The sequence below is a fragment of the Stenella coeruleoalba genome (genome assembly GCF_951394435.1).
Source record: "Stenella coeruleoalba genome assembly, chromosome: 3".
NCBI lineage: Eukaryota > Metazoa > Chordata > Mammalia > Artiodactyla > Delphinidae > Stenella > Stenella coeruleoalba.
Genome location: NC_137148.1, coordinates 96,873,749 through 96,892,365, shown reverse-complemented (window position 1 = coordinate 96,892,365; position 18,617 = coordinate 96,873,749). Strand labels below are relative to the sequence as shown.

The 18,617-nt window shown below is 37.8% G+C and overlaps 1 protein-coding gene across 8 annotated transcripts in view; it reads left to right on the top strand.

Moving 5' to 3' along the window:
• The window catches only part of LOC307183717 (uncharacterized protein), a 548,184-nt gene that overhangs the window by 50,488 nt on the left and 479,079 nt on the right, over positions 1–18,617 (top strand). The window contains exon 1 of one of the 8 annotated variants that reach the window (XR_013827566.1): positions 99–236. The exons of the other annotated variants lie outside the window; for them this stretch is intronic. The gene's annotated coding sequence lies outside the window, so the exon portion shown is untranslated. Of the gene's footprint in view, positions 1–98; positions 237–18,617 lie in introns of those variants that run through there. 8 annotated transcript variants of the gene reach the window in all.

The window sequence follows — 18,617 nt, the reverse complement described above, 5'->3', positions numbered from 1 at the left end:
TCTCACAGCTCCCTGGGGCTCAGCTTTGGATTTGGCCCCGCCTCTGCGTGTAGGTCAGGTCGCCCGAGGGCGTCTGTTCTTCGCTCAGACAGGATGGGGTTAAAGGAGCCGCTGATTCGGAGGCTCTGGCTCACTCAGGCCAGGGGAGGGCGGGGCACGGAGTGCGGGGCGAGCCTGCGGCTGCAGAGGCCAGCGTGACGTTTCACTAGCCTGAGGCGTGCCGTGCGTTCTCCCGGGTAAGTTGTCCCTGGATCCCAGGTCCCTGGCAGTGGCGTGCTGAAGCGGGGTGTGGATAGTGACCTGTGCTGGCACACAGGCTTCTTGGTGGCGACAGCAGCAGCCTTAGCGTCTCATGCCCGTCTCTGGGGTCCGCGCTTTTAGCCGCGGCTCGCACCCATCTCTGGAGCTCCTTTAAGCAGCGCTCTTAATCCCCTCTCCTCGAGCACCAGGAAACAAAGAGGGAAGAAAAAGTCTCTTGCCTCTTCGGCAGGTCCAGACTTTTCCCGGGAGTTCCTCCCAGCCAGCCGGGGCGCACTAACGCCCTGCAGGCTGTGTTCACGCAAGCCGGAGCCTCAGCTCCCAGCCCCGCCCGCCCTGGCGAGGGAGCAAACAAGCCTCTCGGGCTGGTGAGTGCTGGTCGGCACCGATTCTCTGTGTGGGAATCTCTCCGCTTTGCCCTCCGCACTCCTGTTGCTGTGCTCTCCTCCGCGGCTCCGAAGCTTCCCCCTCCGCCACCCACAGTCTGTGCCCGCGAAGGGGCTTCCTAGTGTGTGGAACCTTTCCTCCTTCACAGCTCCCTCCCACTGGTGCAGGTCCCGTCCCTATCCTTTTGTCTCTGTTTATTCTTTTTTGTTTTGCCCTACCCAGGTACGTGGGGAGTTTCTTGCCTTTTGGGAGGTCTGAGGTCTTCTGCCAGCGTTCAGTAGGTGTGCTGTAGGAGTTGTTCCACGTGTAGATGTATTTCTGGTGTATCTGTGGGGAGGAAGGTGATCTCCGCGTTTTACTCCTCCGCCATCTTCCCGGAAACCCCAGTATGGTCATTTTAACAGTATTAATTCTTCCAATACATGAACGTGGTATATCTTTCCACTTCTTTGTGTTGTCTTCAGTTTCTTTTATCAGTGTCTTAAAATTTTCTGAATATAGGTTTTTACCTCCTTAGGTAGGTGTATTCCTAGGTATTTTACTCTGTTTGATACAATTGTAAATGGGATTGTTTCCTTAATTTCTCTTTCATATAGTTCATTGTTAGTGTATGGAAATAAAACAGATCTCTGTATATTAATTTTGTTTCCTGCAACTTTACCAAATTCATTGATGAGCTCCAGGTGTTTTTTGTGGCATCTTGAGGATTTTATATGTATAGTATCATGTCATCTGCAAACAGTGACAGTTTTACTTCTTTCTTTCCAATTCAGATTCATTTCATATATTGTCTGATTACTGTGGCTAGGACTTTTAATACTGTGTTAAATAAAAGTAGCAGGAGTGCTCGTCCTTGTCTTGCTCCTGATCTTAGAGGAAATATTTTCTGCTTTTCACCATTGAGTATGATGTTGGCTGTAGGTTTGTTATGACCGTTAATATATTGAAGCATGTTTCTTCTATACCCACTTTATTGAGACTTTTTATTATAAATGGATGGTGAACTTTTCTGCATCTATTGAGGTAACCATGTGATTTTTATCCTTCCTTGTGTTAATGTGATGTTTCACATTGTTTGATTTGCAAATATTGAGCCATCCTTGTGTCCCTGGGATACATCCCACTTGATCATGGAGTATTATCCTTTTAATATATTTTTGAATTCCATTTGCTAATATTTTCTTGAGGAATTTTACATCTATATTCATTGGCCTATAATTTTCTTTTTTTTTGTGATATATATACTTGGTATACGGGTTGGCCTCATAGAATGAGTTCAGAAGTGTTCTTTCCTCTGCAATTTTTTTGAATAGTTTGAGAAGGATAGGTCTTAACTCATCTCTAAATGTTTAGTGTGTGAAGCCATCAGGTCCTTGCCTTTTGTTTTTTGGGTATTTTTTAATTACTGATTTAGTTTCACTACTAGTAATTGGTTGGTTCCTATTTTCTGTTTCTTCCTGATTCATTCTTGGAAGATTATGCAATTGCAATTATTGGTCACCCACTTGGGGGTATGGGACTTGACTATATCACGACTCTGCCTCTTCTACCGTCTCGTTGTGGTTCCTTCTTTATATCTTTAGTTGCAGAAGATCTTTTCTGGTAGATGGTTGTTCTGTAAATAGTTGTAATTTTGTTGTGCCAATGAGAGGAGGTGAGCTCAGGGTCTTTCTACTCCACCGTCGTCGTTGATCTTTCCATCTAAGAATGTCTTGATTTCCCCTTTATTCCTGAAGAATATTTTTGCTGGGTAAATATCTAAATTGTTCCTTCAGCACTTGAACAATATTGTGTCACTGCCTTCTGATATCTATGGTTTCTAATGAGAAATTTGTTGTCATTCAAATTGATTTTTTTCCTGTAGTTTAGGTGTCCTTTTTCTCTTGCTGCTTTCAAAATTTTTTTTTTTTTTAATTTTCCCCAGTTCATGGTGTGTCGTGCAGTGGGTTTCCTTGTAATATCCTATTGGTGTTCACTAAATTTATTGAATCTGTAGGTTTATGTCTCTTGCTAAATTTGAGACATTTTCAGGTATTATTTGTATGGGTACTTTTTAGCTTTACTCTGTTTCTCCTCTCCTTTCTTATGACATAATATATTCTGACAGTATTGATGATATATTTATGTCACACAGGTCCCTAATGTGCTGTTCATTTCTTTCTCACAGTCTATCTTTCCTATGTTCTTGAGAATGGGTTCTTTCTATTGTTCTGTCTTCACGTTCACTGCTTCATTTGTTCATTGCATTCTACTGTTGAGTCCTTCCACTAAGCTTTTTATTTCAGTTATTGTATTTTCCAGTTGTATAATTGTATAATTTCCATTTAGTTCTTTGCTGATACTTTCTATTTCTTTGCTGAGGCTTTCTACTTTTTTTTCTCATTTGTTTATTGATTATTGTATAATGGTAATTGCTTATTGAAGACCTTTTTTTTTTCCCTCATGACTGTTTTCACATCTTTGTCAGATAATTCCAACATCTTGTCATCTCAGTGTTAGCATCTATTGATTGTCTTTTATTGTTAAGCTTGTGATCTTCCCGATTCTTGGTACGAGGAGTGATTTTTGGTTAAAAGTTACACAATTTAGTGTTACATTATGTGTACCTCAGTTTTATTCAACTCTTCTGTTTTAACTGGCTTTCTCTGACACTACATCTGAGATGGAAGCATGCCATCTCATTCTTTTCAAGTGTGGATAAATGTCCAGTTTCCCCAGTAGCCCTCTGTTGACACCCAAGGGCTGGAAGGTGGGGGCTCCTCATCAATGCCAGATGGAGGTGGAAGTCCAGGACCCGCATATGATTTCCGCTGACAACAACCCTGTTGGGGAGGGACTGGTTCCCTTCCATTGGTGGTGAAAGTTCCAGCTTCTTCCTCATTTTTCACAATCCAGCAGGGGATGGTGGTGCCTCATTATCGCCTGACCATGTTGGGGGTCTAGGCACTCCACCCAGCCTTGGCTGGCATGCGTGGGGGTGGGGTCACAGTTCTTTCTGTGCTGTTTGGCTGGGTTAGAGTGGCTGTTGTCTATAAAGTTTTCTATCTTGCTAAGCTATCCTTTCCCTAATTATTTGGCTACAGAGGGCAGGCTTTTGTTTGCCTGTGCTTGGTGGCATTTCTGGTTTAATGGCTTCTTCAGTTCCAAGTCTGGGGATATATGAAGTAAAAACAGAACAAAACAAACCAGGAAACTCACGATTCTGTTGATTTCTGGCCTCTGAGGTCCCTAGACCGTCTACGTTATTTTCTCCAGCTTTCAGTCTTCTTATGTTTGTGTTATATACAATGTCCAGGATTTTTAGTTATGCTTAGCAATAGAAATATGGAAAAGTATTATCTACACCATCTTTCTCCTTTAATATGTTTTTATTGAAAGTTTATTTTTCCATTTTAAATCTCTGCTTATCCCTTGTTAATTGTGTGCTGAATTTATGCTGCAGTCAATATAAAAAATGTCATTGATGTCGATGCCATTGTTAAGTTATTTCTGAGGATAAAGGCATTTTGTTACCTTGCCAAATAGAAATAGAGATAATTGGTTTGTGGGCTCCTAATGTGAGTCTGTTTGAGTCAGATAACACATGAGAGGTTGTATGAAGAAGTAGTGTTTGTTATCAACCTGATGTAAAACTGGGTGAAATGGCGTGCTCCTGCTAAAAGATTGTCATTGCTTGAATTTAGCATTGACACATTAAGGAATCACTCATTTAGAATGACATTCTTGTGGGTTCCTTGTTCATGGGTAACTGTTGATTTAGGCCATGTTTCTAGATCCTGCTTGGAGGGTATAAATATTCTAATATATCCTTCTTTATGTTTCTGAGACCATCTTGCATGACGTTGCTACTTTTATGTACTCCTAAAACTTGAAGATAATTTCCAGTTTTTTCTTCACTTTATTTTACACATCTTCTGTATTCCTAGTTAGAATTCATCTAAAGTCAAGGAAGAGTAAATATGCATGTATTTTTCCTTTTACGAGTCAAGTTGCAATGAACTCTTAAAACTTATTTGCAAATCTACTTCCCTGGGCTATATTCCCAAAGAAAGTTTACTTGAATTTACATAAGACCATAATGTTTGTCTTGAAAGATCTCAAGACTTCCTAGAATTGCTAAGAACACATTCACTGAATTTCCCCAAGAGGAACTAACTCTAGGCAAAGCTCCTAAACTAAGAGACTCAAATCTTTCCTGTTAGCTCATTTTCTCTGGAGGAAGCTTTCTCATTTATTTTCCATCTGGAAGACTTTGCTGAGATGGAGTTCATAGCAGTGCATCCTCATGGAATATATCAGTGTCCTGGCATATAACCTGCCTGTGGATAGATTTCATCAGAACTAATGGGAAGATGAATGTGTTTACCTCTGAATACAGAGTTTCTCCTTACTAAAAGTTGCTCTTTCATTTAGACACAAGTCAAAGGGAAAATTTATACCATGGACAGATTGAGAGTAACCAAGATGCAAATTTATTAATTATGACTTCTGTAATTAAAATGAGATATCACAGAGCAATCCTAGGCTTATGCTAGAATGAATGACCTCCCACTGCAATCTGTTTTTTGTAGTGTTGGCTGTATCTCAGGCATAAATGGATGATGGCTTCACTAGTTGTGTCAAAAGATCTATATTGAAAAGTGGTAAAATTTTCTTGGGCTTTGTGCAAGAGCATAATGTCCCACACCACTAATGACATGCTGTGTGAGCCATGGTAAGATTTATTGACTTAGGAGCAGAGTATCAGCAGGAGGAATGAGATAGCTCAAGCCTGGGTTGTTGTTCATCTAAGAACGTTTTCCCCGCCAGCAGGTTGGACGTGCTACAAGGAGCCCTCCAATAGGGGAACCCTACCCCTGCATTGACCGACTTACAGAGGTTTAGACTAGTCCAAGTGGGTGTGGAGGAAACAGTTTACTAAGTAAAAGTAGTTGTAACAGGTTATCTCCAGGCCCATAAGACAATCTTGGGAGACTTTGGGAGCTTATTTTGGGAGTTTTATACCAAGGTCACTAACATCAACCAGAGACCTTGCTGTATTTCTCTAGCCATCGAGTCTAGCTGGAGCAGGCTTCAGGGAAGGAGATCAAAAAGTCCCCATCAGTTTTCTTCTGAGACCAACATTTTGTGTCTTACTGGATTAAAATCATAATTCACTACGTGGACTTGGAAATTCTCAGGCTTCTGGCAGATAGGTCCTGTACTCTTCCTGCCCCAACATGTGAAGCTGCTCTCAGAGCAGCCTTTTCTGAGTACCAGGCCAATGCTCCATCAATCTCCACTTCTGAGTGCTCTCCTCAGATGTAGATTGGCTTTATACAACACACTTTAGTTAGTTTTTCTTTTAAAGAACACAGTGTGTGATGACTACCTATTTGCCAGGCACTAGTAGGTGCTTGACATGGACTAACTGCTTTAACTCTCATAATGCTAAGATGGAGGTATTCATTAACCCAGTTTACATGTGAGGAATTGTAACCCAAAGAGGTTAAATACTTGCCCAAAGTCAGAGAGCAAGTAACAGCAATGTGCCCTGCTGTCATAGACTTATACAAAGCTGGAAGTGATAAAGAAGTTTACAGATACATAAGCAACAAGTTCAGAGATTAAAAAGTGCTATGAAGGGAATAAAACAAGGTGATGTGATAGCATCCCTGGAAGGAGTGCTAATTTACTTCAGGTGGTCAAGATAATCTCATAAAGAAGTGGCACAGAATCGGAGACTTGGTCGATTAAAAGGAACCAGGTCAGAGAGGGTTGGGGGCTGAGTCTCATAGGAAGGGCAGAAGGTCAGGGGACTTAAGAAGGAAATGAAGCTAGCGTGCTTGAGAGAGACAGAGACCAGATGTGCGGGGGAACGAGACAATGGTAAGAGATGAGGTGGGAGAGGGGCATGAGGGTCAGACTTGATAAGGGCTTGACATTTCATTTGTAAACAACACCACCACACAGCTCTATATGACACTATCTGTGTGCCAAGCACTGTTGATACAACTTTATATATGTCATTCATCTTCATAGCTATCGAATGAGGTAGTGTCATTACTAGTCTCATTTTATAGGTGAGAAAACCAAAGCACAGAGAGTAAAGTAACGAGTTATTGGAATGCAGTGGGAAACAACTGGAGGAATTAGAGCAGAGGAGTAACACAATCTGATTTTAAAAATAGCACTGTGGCTTCTGTGTGGAAAATAGATTAGGGGCTGTGGGAGAAACTAGCTAGAACATCCAGGCAAGAGACGATGGTAGACCGTTCTAGGGTATTATTAATAAAAGGGGAAATTGAACGAAAGGGTTTGGTATATTTTGTACCTTCTACTGGAGTGGACATAGGTGAAATTAAATGAGAAGTTAAGTCTGACTTCTGGGTTTGTTTGAACAACTAGGTGGATGGCAGTGTCCTATATGACAGTAAATGATAGGGAAGACAACGGGAACGTGTTAGGACACAATGATTTGGCCATGTTAAAATCGTGGCATGTTTTAGACATCCCAGGGGAGATGTCAAGTAGAAAGATGGATATATGAAGTTCAGAACTCACAGGAGAAGTTATATAATGTTGGTGTGCACACTAGCCAAAGGCTTCGGTGGAGGTTTGTTTCCATAAATAAATCTGGGGCCAAAGTTTGTTTTTGTGGTAGAAGCCTGAACGGGGAGTTTCTGCTGTTTAAAGACTCATTAGGGATTCATGTGTTTCTTCTCAGAAAATAACAAAATTGTTTATGTTTCTAATGAAATGTCCTTCCTAGTGTCAGGAGAGGGAGAAGTCCATTCTTAGGCTTTTTTTCTTTTGGATACATTCAGCCACAGGATCTCACATTCTAAGATTTCATTGCTCTGACATCAGTCAGTACAGTTCTACAGAAGTTCAAGGAGAATGTTGTTTAAAGCATGTTCAGCTTAGTCTGCCCTTGGCAACAGGAAGGGTGCAAGGTGAGTACGAACTTCTGAAAGATGACAGCTGCCCAAACACAAATGGTATTTTCAAAGAGAGTTCAAACTGAGCATATTTAAAATGGGCAGTGCAAAGTTGGGGATTTTCTTTGTCCTGTGGCATGAATAGGGCAATGATTATTTTCATGAGGTCCTAGTTTATAGCTTGTTTATTTATGCCTGGATGGTTCTCCCTTAATCTGAATTTGTTTTTCAAACATTTAGCAAAATTTCAACATTGAGTAGATAGGATGTGTTGGGCTTGCCTTATATTACTTATTCTTTTCTATGGAAAGCGGAAATCTGATAAACATCTCTTCCTGAATTCTAAAATATGAATGCACTTTGATATGAGAAATAGCAAGAAAATGTCACCTACTGTACTCCACTTTATCTCCTTAGCTACTTCTAATACTAATGTTCTGTGAAGATCCAGAGATACTTTTTCTTCAGTTTGGGGAAGTGCATTTTCAATATTGTAATGAAGTCTCTGAAATGGGAATGTGTCTTAATAATTGTCATTGTGGTTTTTTCTTAGTAGTATGTAAAATAATGGTGTATTTTATAATTGATGACACTTTATATTGCTGAAAATCATTAGTGAACAGGGCTAACATCTAATAACAGGTAAAGGGCCATCACGTGGAAAAGGGAAATGGACATTTAGTGCCAATATTGGAATTAGGGTTATAAAATAAGAATTGTTGGTTGGGCATTCCTTGATTGTGATGCTTTTTGATAAATAACCCATATTTTTTGGGGGGGGACCCCAAAGCAGTGTTTTTATAATGACATATAAATTATTTTCTCAAAAAATTTTCATTCAGTCTTCTTAAGTTTGAATTCCCATGAGATGCATTTCAAGCTTTTGATTATGTTGCGGAGTTTACAGTTTATTCAACATTGCTAACTCACTTTTTCTTCAGTGAACTGAGAAATGAAACAGAAGCTACAAATAAAAATTCTCCAGTTTAAGAATCTGTAGACCCAGGTTGATCTCTGTTTATTAGATAGTCAAGAATTATTGGCATTTTTTTTGGAGGCTGAGAGATGCAATTAAGAGATTCTTAACAATAATTTGTAATACTCAATTGTTCATCAACATTTTCCTCTTTAAATGATGGGCTCGATAGCTCATTTCCCAGAACTTGTCAATTATTTTCTCTGTCCTTTGCTTTGCCGTTATGCCTTGATAAAGTCAACTTTGAGAAACAGAATCATCTGGACTGGGTAGGACATTTGTCAATATTGGATTTATGGGGGAGGGTGTCTGTCCCAGTCATGCTACTGTTCTAAAGCCTTGACATCTAGTCCATCAATGTGCCTGTAAAAGGACAACCCCATATCTAAAGCAACAGAGTCTATTTGTAGTTGTGCAGGCAGTTAGCAAAGCTACCTATGAAATACCCCAGAGAGGAAGAGGTGAGAGATAGAGTATAAATTGGTAAGATCCTCAGAAGAGCTCAGTTTCCTGAACAGAGCTACGTACTGTCCCTCCTCTCAAGACAATAAAAGCATTTCCAGGAGATAATCCTTTGATTCTCCCCCTCCCTGTCTTCCCTAGCTCCCATAAACCCACAGCAACTTGGCAATTTATTTGCAGATGTACTCCTGTTACCATTTGACTAGAGAAAAACTTTCAGGGAGCAATGGGCCTATATGATGTTTTCCTTACATTGTGTAGTGTGGTATGGTTGACAGGTTTTGCATATGTTGTTTCTGTTGTTTTCTCATATTTTTCTCTTCGCTTCACCCTTCTTGGAATAAGACCCTTTCCCCCTCTTCTCTGGGGCCACGGTCCATATGAAGATAAGATAATACAAGGGGCTTTTGCTAGAGAGAAAAAAAATAGATTGTTTTAGCATGATATACCAGAGTCTTACTGAAAGTGATAGACAATATTAGTCAGAGAAAGATGAGTTTCTGTAGTAGCTGTTTCATTTTGAGGTTAGGTCTGAAAGGACCATTTTTCTTCATTTCTTCCCCCTATAGGTGAGACCTGAAAGGTGGACCACCCCCGCCAAAAGGAGGCAAATGAGCATTTTAGTAATCCTAACCCCACAATGCCCATCAGCCCCTACTCTCAAAGCCGCAATAAACCACAACAAACAAGCAAGAAAACCCTGTTTGTTAATGAAATGCTTGTTTTATAAATGAAGCTTTAATAGGTCTACTAGGCTCCACCTCCCACTCCACCATCATTTAAAAGATTACTGCTCCTAAATAACATCTGTGTAGAGATTCTGGAATAGCCCCAACTCCTACCCATTCCATTGGGCAAAAAACCAGCCTTAATGGCAGCTGAGGGCAACGGCCGTGAGGACAAAAGGAGTAAGACCCTCTGGACTGGGCAGTGAAAAGTCTTGAGGGCACATATAGGGGACAGAGGTGGGGGATGATGTTGGAGAGTAGCTTCTCTCTGAGGCCTGCAGAAGTGGGCTCTGAATGGACTGAGGGATGACTGGGGAGAAAAAGAAAAGAACACAAAAATAAAATTTTGTGTATGCTTGATGGTTTAATTGTGAGGGCTTATAAATAACAGACTGACCCATTCTACTCTTCCAAATGGCAATCGGATCACATCATCTTAGGTAACGGATGATAAATCATGGTTGCTAAAGCTGGCAAAGGTGAATCATGTTTGTCACTAACTTGAAGTGAAGGAAAAATAACCTTGTACTTCTGAGATCTTGAATTGGTCCATGAAGTGATTTGATGACCTTCCATTTCTTCAGATGTAAAATAGGGGTATTGGATCAGATAACTCCTCCAGTCCCTCCATCTCTTTCAAATTTTCTGTGCCAATTTATTGGTTTAGTCAGTTATGACACAAATGGGTATGAGCAGAGAGTTTTTGCTTCTGAGACAAAACCAAAACAATAAAACCCATCTTAAGTGTCACCTCTATCAGACAGCATTGGTCTATCTGTTCTTTGAAATGTAACTGATGAGTGCTACAGGGGAACTAATCTATTTTAACTAGTCTCTTAGGTAGTCACTTTAATCTTAGGTTCATGTTACTCTTCTTATCACTCTTCATTTTACCTCTGAATTTATAGTTATCAGGTTTATCAAAGTGACCCAGAGGTCTGGTCATTACAGGTAAAATCAGTGGGTATGTTGCTGAGTCTCTTATCTGCTCTGTCTCTAGAAAAACTTCCCTTCCATCTATGATCTTAAATTAATTTAGCTATAAATATTAAATGTTAAAAATTTCTTTGGCTACAGACAAAATTAAAGAGAGATAACTGGTTCTTGACAGATGAAGTAAGGATTTTCATATCTAGAGATATCTCCTAGTAATGAGTTTCTTTACCTTTTACTATCTCAGAAACAAAGAAACAAACAAAACCAAGCATAGACAGAGACCCAGGCAAAGAATTGTTTAAGCAAAACAGTATAACAAGTATGAACAGAGGACCAGGGAGAGAATTAATATGGGTCTCAGTGATAGTCCCAATATTCTATTTTCAGATTTCTTTGAAATAGTGATAGATTTCTCTCTTTATCTTATTTTTTCTTAAACTTATTTATGTTTTTGGCTGCGCTGTGCAGCATGTGAGATCTTAGTTCCCCAAGCAGGGATCGAACTCACGCCCCCTGCATTGGAAGTGCAGAGTCTTAACCACTGGACCGCGAGGGAAGTCCCTATCTCTTTATCTAACTTAAATATTTTTCTGCATTTCATTCTGATTGCAATGGTGCCATTGGCATGTAAGGGTTTAGACCCAGGATTTCTCCAAAATTATCTTGGCCTATGGAGAGAGGAAGCTCCACAGTAAAGCTCATGTACATCCTCCCCTCATATACACGTATCACCCACCCATGGTATTTGATTTAATATTTCATAAAAATGAAGGACCAAGAACAAGAACCCAGCATTTTATTTGGTAAAGCATTATGCCTTCACACACTCATAACTACACCTGACAAGTCTCATTTTAAGAAAGGGAAAACATTTGGAAGAGAGTATCAAAGGAAAAGAAAAATCTCAAATTGAAGTTACCGTGTTCTTAAGAACAGTATAAACAATTCACTGTTGACATTTACAAAACAGTTAAGCATGTAGAAAAGCGAATCAGGGTTTCATATGGTATAAATAATACTCAACCATCATAAATATGCAGCCAGCCGCCAGCATGTGGAGTCACTTGGCTCCAGCACATTTTCTTCTCTCAGTCCTGTTCCTCTGACATCCTATAGTCACTTACCCTGGAGGTCAGATTTAGGTAAAATCCAGTAGAGATTGTTTATGCCATAGGAGGGCACGGTTTTATACTATATGTGGTATAAATAGGATAGTATTTTTGCATTCTGTAGCCATAGGGACAAAAGTTCCAGTGTTCAGTGATTATGTTGGATAACTCCAGGGGGCCCCGCTCACATGATATTCTACTTATATAGACTGGAGCAGGGTTTCTCAACCTCTTGACAATTTATAGGGAGGAGTTAGACATAGGGAGAATGAGGGACCACTGATGATGAATCCTCAAGGAATCTTTTTAATAAGGACCCTTTGGAAATTATTCTCCTCAAAGACAAAAAATTGCTGCTGTTCCTAAGATGCATGACAATTAAACACTGTGTAATATCAGAACCAAGTAGGCAGACATCCTCAGTATTGTCAAGAATTAGGGCATTGTTTGTTAGTATAAAAAAACCCCTACAATCTACATAAAAGGAGTCATAATTTAAGTATTCATTAATTGAAATTTTTAATTTTATCAATCATAAAGGTATTTCAGTGAACTTTATATATACTACTACTTTTATGTGTAAATAGTATTTAGGCTACACACAATGTTTCATAGTCTCATGGTTTTCTCTGTGGTCTGGTCTGCCAGAGGTTCAGGATCTGCAGGTTGGGAATCGCTCAGATAAAATATCGAATAAAAACGGGGGACCCTTCACAGATTTTGTTTCATGTTTCACTGCAAAGATAATACAGAAAATTCCTGTATAATATTACTTAATGGATTAAGAAAGCCTAAGACATAGAACTTACTGAAAACTCTGCCGGCAAACGCACCAGGCCTGATCAAAGAATAAATACGAGTTTTTAAAAACAAACAGTAGAAATTTATGTAATCTGCGTCTCATGCTGGAAGATAGTTCCTGCAGTGCTTGCACAAGGGGAGTAGTAACTAGTAGTTACATAAGATAGAAATTTCCAGAGTCAATAGACTTCTATAAATGTTTATTGTAATTTTCAAACAAGAGTAGAAAATAGCATAATAAACTGCCATGTACACATCCTCCAGCCTCAACAGTCATCAACGTTTTGCAATGCTGTTTCATCTGTCTTCCCAATTTTTTTCTACATTATTTAAAAACAAATTCCATATACCATAAATTCTTTAGAATATTATTACTAATGGGTAATCATTTTTTCATAAATATATTGCAATTATCATGACTAATAATATTAATATCTAATAACTAGTCCATGTTTAATTTGCCTAATTACTTAAAACATCTTTTTACTATTGGTTTAAGTCAAAATTTAAACAAAGTACATACATTACACATCCTCAATGTTTATAATTTTTTATTCTCTATGGCAGTCTCTCCTCTCCTTTTTTTCTCCTTGCCATTTATTTGTGGAAAAATGAACTAGATTTGGAAGAATTTTTTACATTCTGGATTTGGCTGCCTGTTTCTTTGTGACATCATTTACTAATTTATCTTTTTCATTCATTCCCTGTATTTCCTGTAAAGGGTCAATCTAGGGAATTCCCTGGCAGTCCAGTGGTTAGGACTCCACCATACTTTCACTGCTGAGGGTGTGGGTTCAATTTCTAGTCAAAAAAAAAAAAAAAGGTCAATCTAAAGTATTAATTTGATTAGGTTCTCTCTCCCTTTTTTTTTTTTCTTTTAGCTAAAGAACTTCAAATGGTACTCTAGGAAGTGCTGTGAACTTTCTAGTGCATCACGCTGAGAGGAAGCCCCACTTTTAGTGGTGCTAAGATGGGTTAGTGTTCTCATCCCCATAAGTGTATTATAAGGTTTCTCATCAGCCTTTCACCTAATGATTACCCGTTAATAATCACTGCCAAGATCCTTTTCTTCTTTAGAGGTTACAGTATGGTGATTTTAATTTTATAATTTCTCCTGCAGTTATCACTAAAATTCCTCTGTAGAGAATAACTTTCCTTCATATAATATTGTTACCTCAAAATACAGTTTTAACAAGAATGCAGAATAAAGATTTGATTACACGTCTTTATCAACTTGCAGTGTAATGAGTTCATATTTTAACATCTTTAAAGTTGACTAGAGATTTAAAAAAAAATTTTGATGTGCTCTAATCAGTTTCAGACATTTTTCTTTCTGGTGCTCAAATTACCCAATTTTGGACCAATAGGAGCTTGTTGGCTCTTGTATCTTTTTTTATGTCTCTAGTCTCTAATAATCTTTACAGTCTTTCTTGTTCTTTGCCACAAGATGTCCCAGCCTCATTTTGGATATTCCCAGACCTGGAATCACCCATTTTTACCAAATAACCTTTGTTCTTTTTGTAGGAAATGACAGTTTGATTTGAAAATGAGGACGCTAAATTTGCCCATTGTTTCTAAATTACCTTTTTTTTTTTAATTCCTGTTCAGTGAACAGGACTTGACACCCAAACTTCTTTATACAGTAGTCTCCCCTTATCTGCAGTTTCACTTTTTATGGTTTCAGCTACCCATAGACAACCATGGTCTGAACATATTAAATGGAAAATTCCAGAAATAAACAATTCATAAGTTTTAAATGGCGTGGCATTCTAAATTATATAATGAAATCTTACGCTGTCCTGCTCCCTCCCACCTGGAATGTGAATCATCCCTTTGTCTTGCGTACCCATGCTGTATACACTATTCATTCATTAGTATAGGAAAAAACGTAGTATGTATAGGGTTTGGTACTATCCATGGTTTCAGGCTTCCACTGGGCAGTCTTGGAAACATATCCTCCATGGATAAGGTGGGACTACTGTATAGAGAAAATATTTCATGAGTTCATAGAAATAGTGGTAATTCAAATTTCAGATATTAGGTTACTTAGCTTTGATTTTTATATTCATATCTTCTCCTTTTAGTTTGAAAATCTTGGTTCGTAGTGGCATAATTACTTGGTTCTTTTATCCTACAATATGCTCATAATAGTTTCAAAATAACATGCCAGCATTTCTACTACTAATAAGACCACTGAGTACAATTTAAGATTTCTTTCTCATTCTTTGTGTCCTTAAGATATAACCCACAAGGACTGTATAACGAAAACATTTTATTTTTAATCTCTCAATATCGTTGCTTTGTATGGTTGTTCCACCAACCTAACATACAGGTAAATTCATTTGCTTCAATTTCTTTTCAAAATACAAGGATGCTTTTTTGTTGTTTAACTTTAGTTTTATTAGTTATGTAAAACATTTACAATGCTCCCAAGTAAAAACTCAAAATAGAAGTACAACTTTCATTCTTATCCTTGCTCCTCTTATATGTAACAATTTTTGGTAGCTTTGGTATATCTTTCTTTTTTTTTAAATAATATGTATGCACACACATAGTATATATAGTGTATATGTATGTGAATATACGTGTGCATTGACTCAATACCCACACATGTGGGTATGTTTGTACCTACACACACACACACACACACACACACACACACACTCACTCACTCACTCACTCTTCCAACCCCACCCCCACCCAACAACTTGTCTTGGTGATCACTGTATAACAGTAGAGTGAGGTTGTCCTCATTCATTTTTCTAGCTACGGAGTACTCCATTAGTGTTTTATTCAAGCAGTCTCCTAATTATGGACATTGATTTTTCTCCAGTATTTGCTTATTACAAATACTGTTACAATGAATAATCTTTGTATATGACATTTTGTACTACTGTCAGTGTATTTTTAAGAAACTTCCTAGTGGTGGGATTGCTGAGATAAGGGTAATTGTATACATAATTTTGCTAGACATCAAATTCCCTTGGATTATATCATTTTGCATTCCCACCAGCAGTGTATGAGAGTGCCTGATTCCCTGCAGGACAACCACAGAGAATGTCAAAATTTTAGATGTTTGCCAATTGAATTGGTGAGAAATCATATCTGAGAATAAGTTTAATTTGCATTTTTTATTTGAATGAGCATCTTTATTCTTTCATTTTTTTTAACAAATTCTCAAGGGAGTTTTTGGTCTTTATTCTTCTCAAATGTTTAATGTTCTTTGTATTTCCTAGGGTATTAAACTTTTATCTATGATATGTTATTGATATTTTATTTTCTAGTCACAGTTTTTATTCTTATGGGGTGTGTGTGTTTGCTATGCAGACATTATTTTTTAAATTTACAGAAATTTACTAGTCACATCTCTATATTGATTTTAGACATTGATCATAATTAGGAAACTGTTCTCCAGTCTGGATTATAAAGAAAGTTACCCATTTTATTCTAGCACGTGTATGGTTAGTTTTTTTTTTTACATTTCAGTCTCTGATGCATTTGAAATTTATCATGATGTGAGGAATGATCCAAATATATACTATTCCATGTGACTGTACAATTTTCTAAGCTGATTTGAGTTGCTGTGTTTATTATATTTTAAGCTTCCCTATGGACTAGGATTCATTTTTGGACTTTCTGTTCCATTCTCCTAATAAGTCTGGTCATTCATGTGCCAGTACCATATAGTTTAATTATATAAGCTTTATAATGTATTTTAATATCTGGAAGAAGTACCCTTCCCCCACTTCTTAGGATTTCTCTGGCTATTATTTGGTTATTTTTACATACAGACTTTAAAATGAACTTGTATAACTTTAGAAACAATTCTTATGGTATCTTTATTGAGGTTGTATTAAATTTATAAAGTAATTTAGAGAAAATTACAATCTTCGTAATGTTGTGTTTTTCTGTTCAAGAACATGGAATGTATTTTCCCTTCTTCACATATATTTTTGTGTATTTTAGGAATGTTTTACAATAAAATATTATTTTAAGTAAAGCATTTAATGAAACATGTTACTATAGCCACACTTCCTTAGTTATATTGACAAGTGAGCTGAACTTTCTAACTTGAAATATTCACATTGATTGATATGAAGTCAATGGATGTCTGTCATAAGTTTCTATTGAAAAATATTCAAGGTAATCTTTAGCCCTTGTATTGCCATTCCTTGTTTCAATTTCACTGCACGTGCAATTAAATACAAGTATCTACTCCTTAAAATGCATCAGAACCTGAGCAAAAGTTCAAATTTAGTTTTATTTTCTTTACCTTATATTTTTATCTGCATAAACCTCTGTATTATTTTGATCAAGTTAAATAAATTGAATATTTAATAATGCAAAATGTCAGTTCATACAAAAGAAAAACAATCTACCTGAAGCTTGTGCAGGCCTTGTGGTTGGGCTCCTTTACTTAATGTGTAACAGAACTGTCTTTGTCACTTTGGTGATCTAGGTTAGAAGACCCTCCAGGACAGCGTTGTGTACAGTGGTTCTCAAATGGGAGTGGTACCTTGCCATCCATGGGGCATCTGGTAGTAGGTGGAGGTGTTTTTTTGTTTGACATATAAACAGGGGGGAGAGCACTGTTACCATTTTGTAGACAAGACTAGGAAAACAAATGTCTTGCTAGAAGGAGAGTCCTCGTGATGGAGAATTGTATTGCCCAAGTTCTGGGTGAGGTATTGGAAGTCTCTCAGGATATCTGGATTCCTTGTTTTTGTGTTCCATGGTTAAGATTCCATTAATTATTCGTGCAGAATTCCCACTGAATTTAGATTCCTATTGAGTGAGGGCATAATTCGAATCAGACCAGTTGCTTATTTGTCATATTATTTATGTGTGACCAGGAGCAAAGTTGTGTGCCTTTTTATAGTAGAGTCCATAAATCAATAAACACTATGTAATATTCCAGAGAATATGAAGTTATATTTGTGAAGGTCTGTTTTCTTAAGCTGAGTGCTTATATATTTTTGTGCTGGACTTTCAGATTGAACAGAAATTAATTAAAATTATGTTTTCCCCAATGCATCTTCCTGCAGGAGAAAAAAGCCATAGTCAAGGGAAACTGAGCCATTGGCAGAACTTTAGTATTTCCAGTTCTCACACTGCAGTAGTGACATGGCAAAAATACGGCCTTTGCTGAAGAATTCCAAACAGTATTTCACTATTGCTATGAGATTGTACTTTGAACACCCTTGGTTTGCTAGCGGGTCCTAAATATCTGATCCATGGTGTGGCAAAATTGTTCACCCTTTTCTGAAAAGGAATATTTTATCTAAGTTTATGCTTTTGAATCTACATACCAAAATCAATACTTTTCTTCAAGGTGCCATTTCTGGAAACAAGGTCATTAAACTTCAATTGAGAGAGCCGGTCTTATTATTTTAATGGTAATACTTGGCAAGATGGTCTTTGGAAAATAAATGTAATTGTTCTGTGTACTGGCTTAGGGAAGAACAAACAGTAAAAACCAAAAGAAAATATTAGGTAATCATTTAACTCTTCTAAAAGGAAGAAGATGTTAACTTCAAAGGTAAATGGACTCATCAGATACGTACTGAGATAGAAAACAAATGTAAGAAGATTAATGCTAAGTATCAACAGAAGCTTTTTCTTTTAGATTCCAAGCACCAGAGCCTACCCAAACTAAAAAGCCTTCAGCTCTGTGAGGCACTACTGCAGTTTTGCTTAAATATGTCAGAAGTGGGCACAGGAAATAAGAGTTGGCAGTTTTCCCACGTGTTATAGAAAGACGGAAGCCCATCATGAATGAGAGCACACAAACACTACATTTGCCATCTGCATAGCTTCCAAAGCTCTTGTATTTTAGAGCAGTAGCCTGCCAAAATCCCAGCAAGCCAAAACCAGAATAAAACCCCCAATCTGAAAGAGAGAATATGGCAAATAATAAAATCATCCAGACAGCAGAGAAGTAAAATTGCAGAAAATCAGCCTGAAACAACAAAACTGTCAAGCAGTGTTGAGAGAGCTAGGAAATGCCTACAAAAGAGGATTTGAAAGAAAACTGAAGACT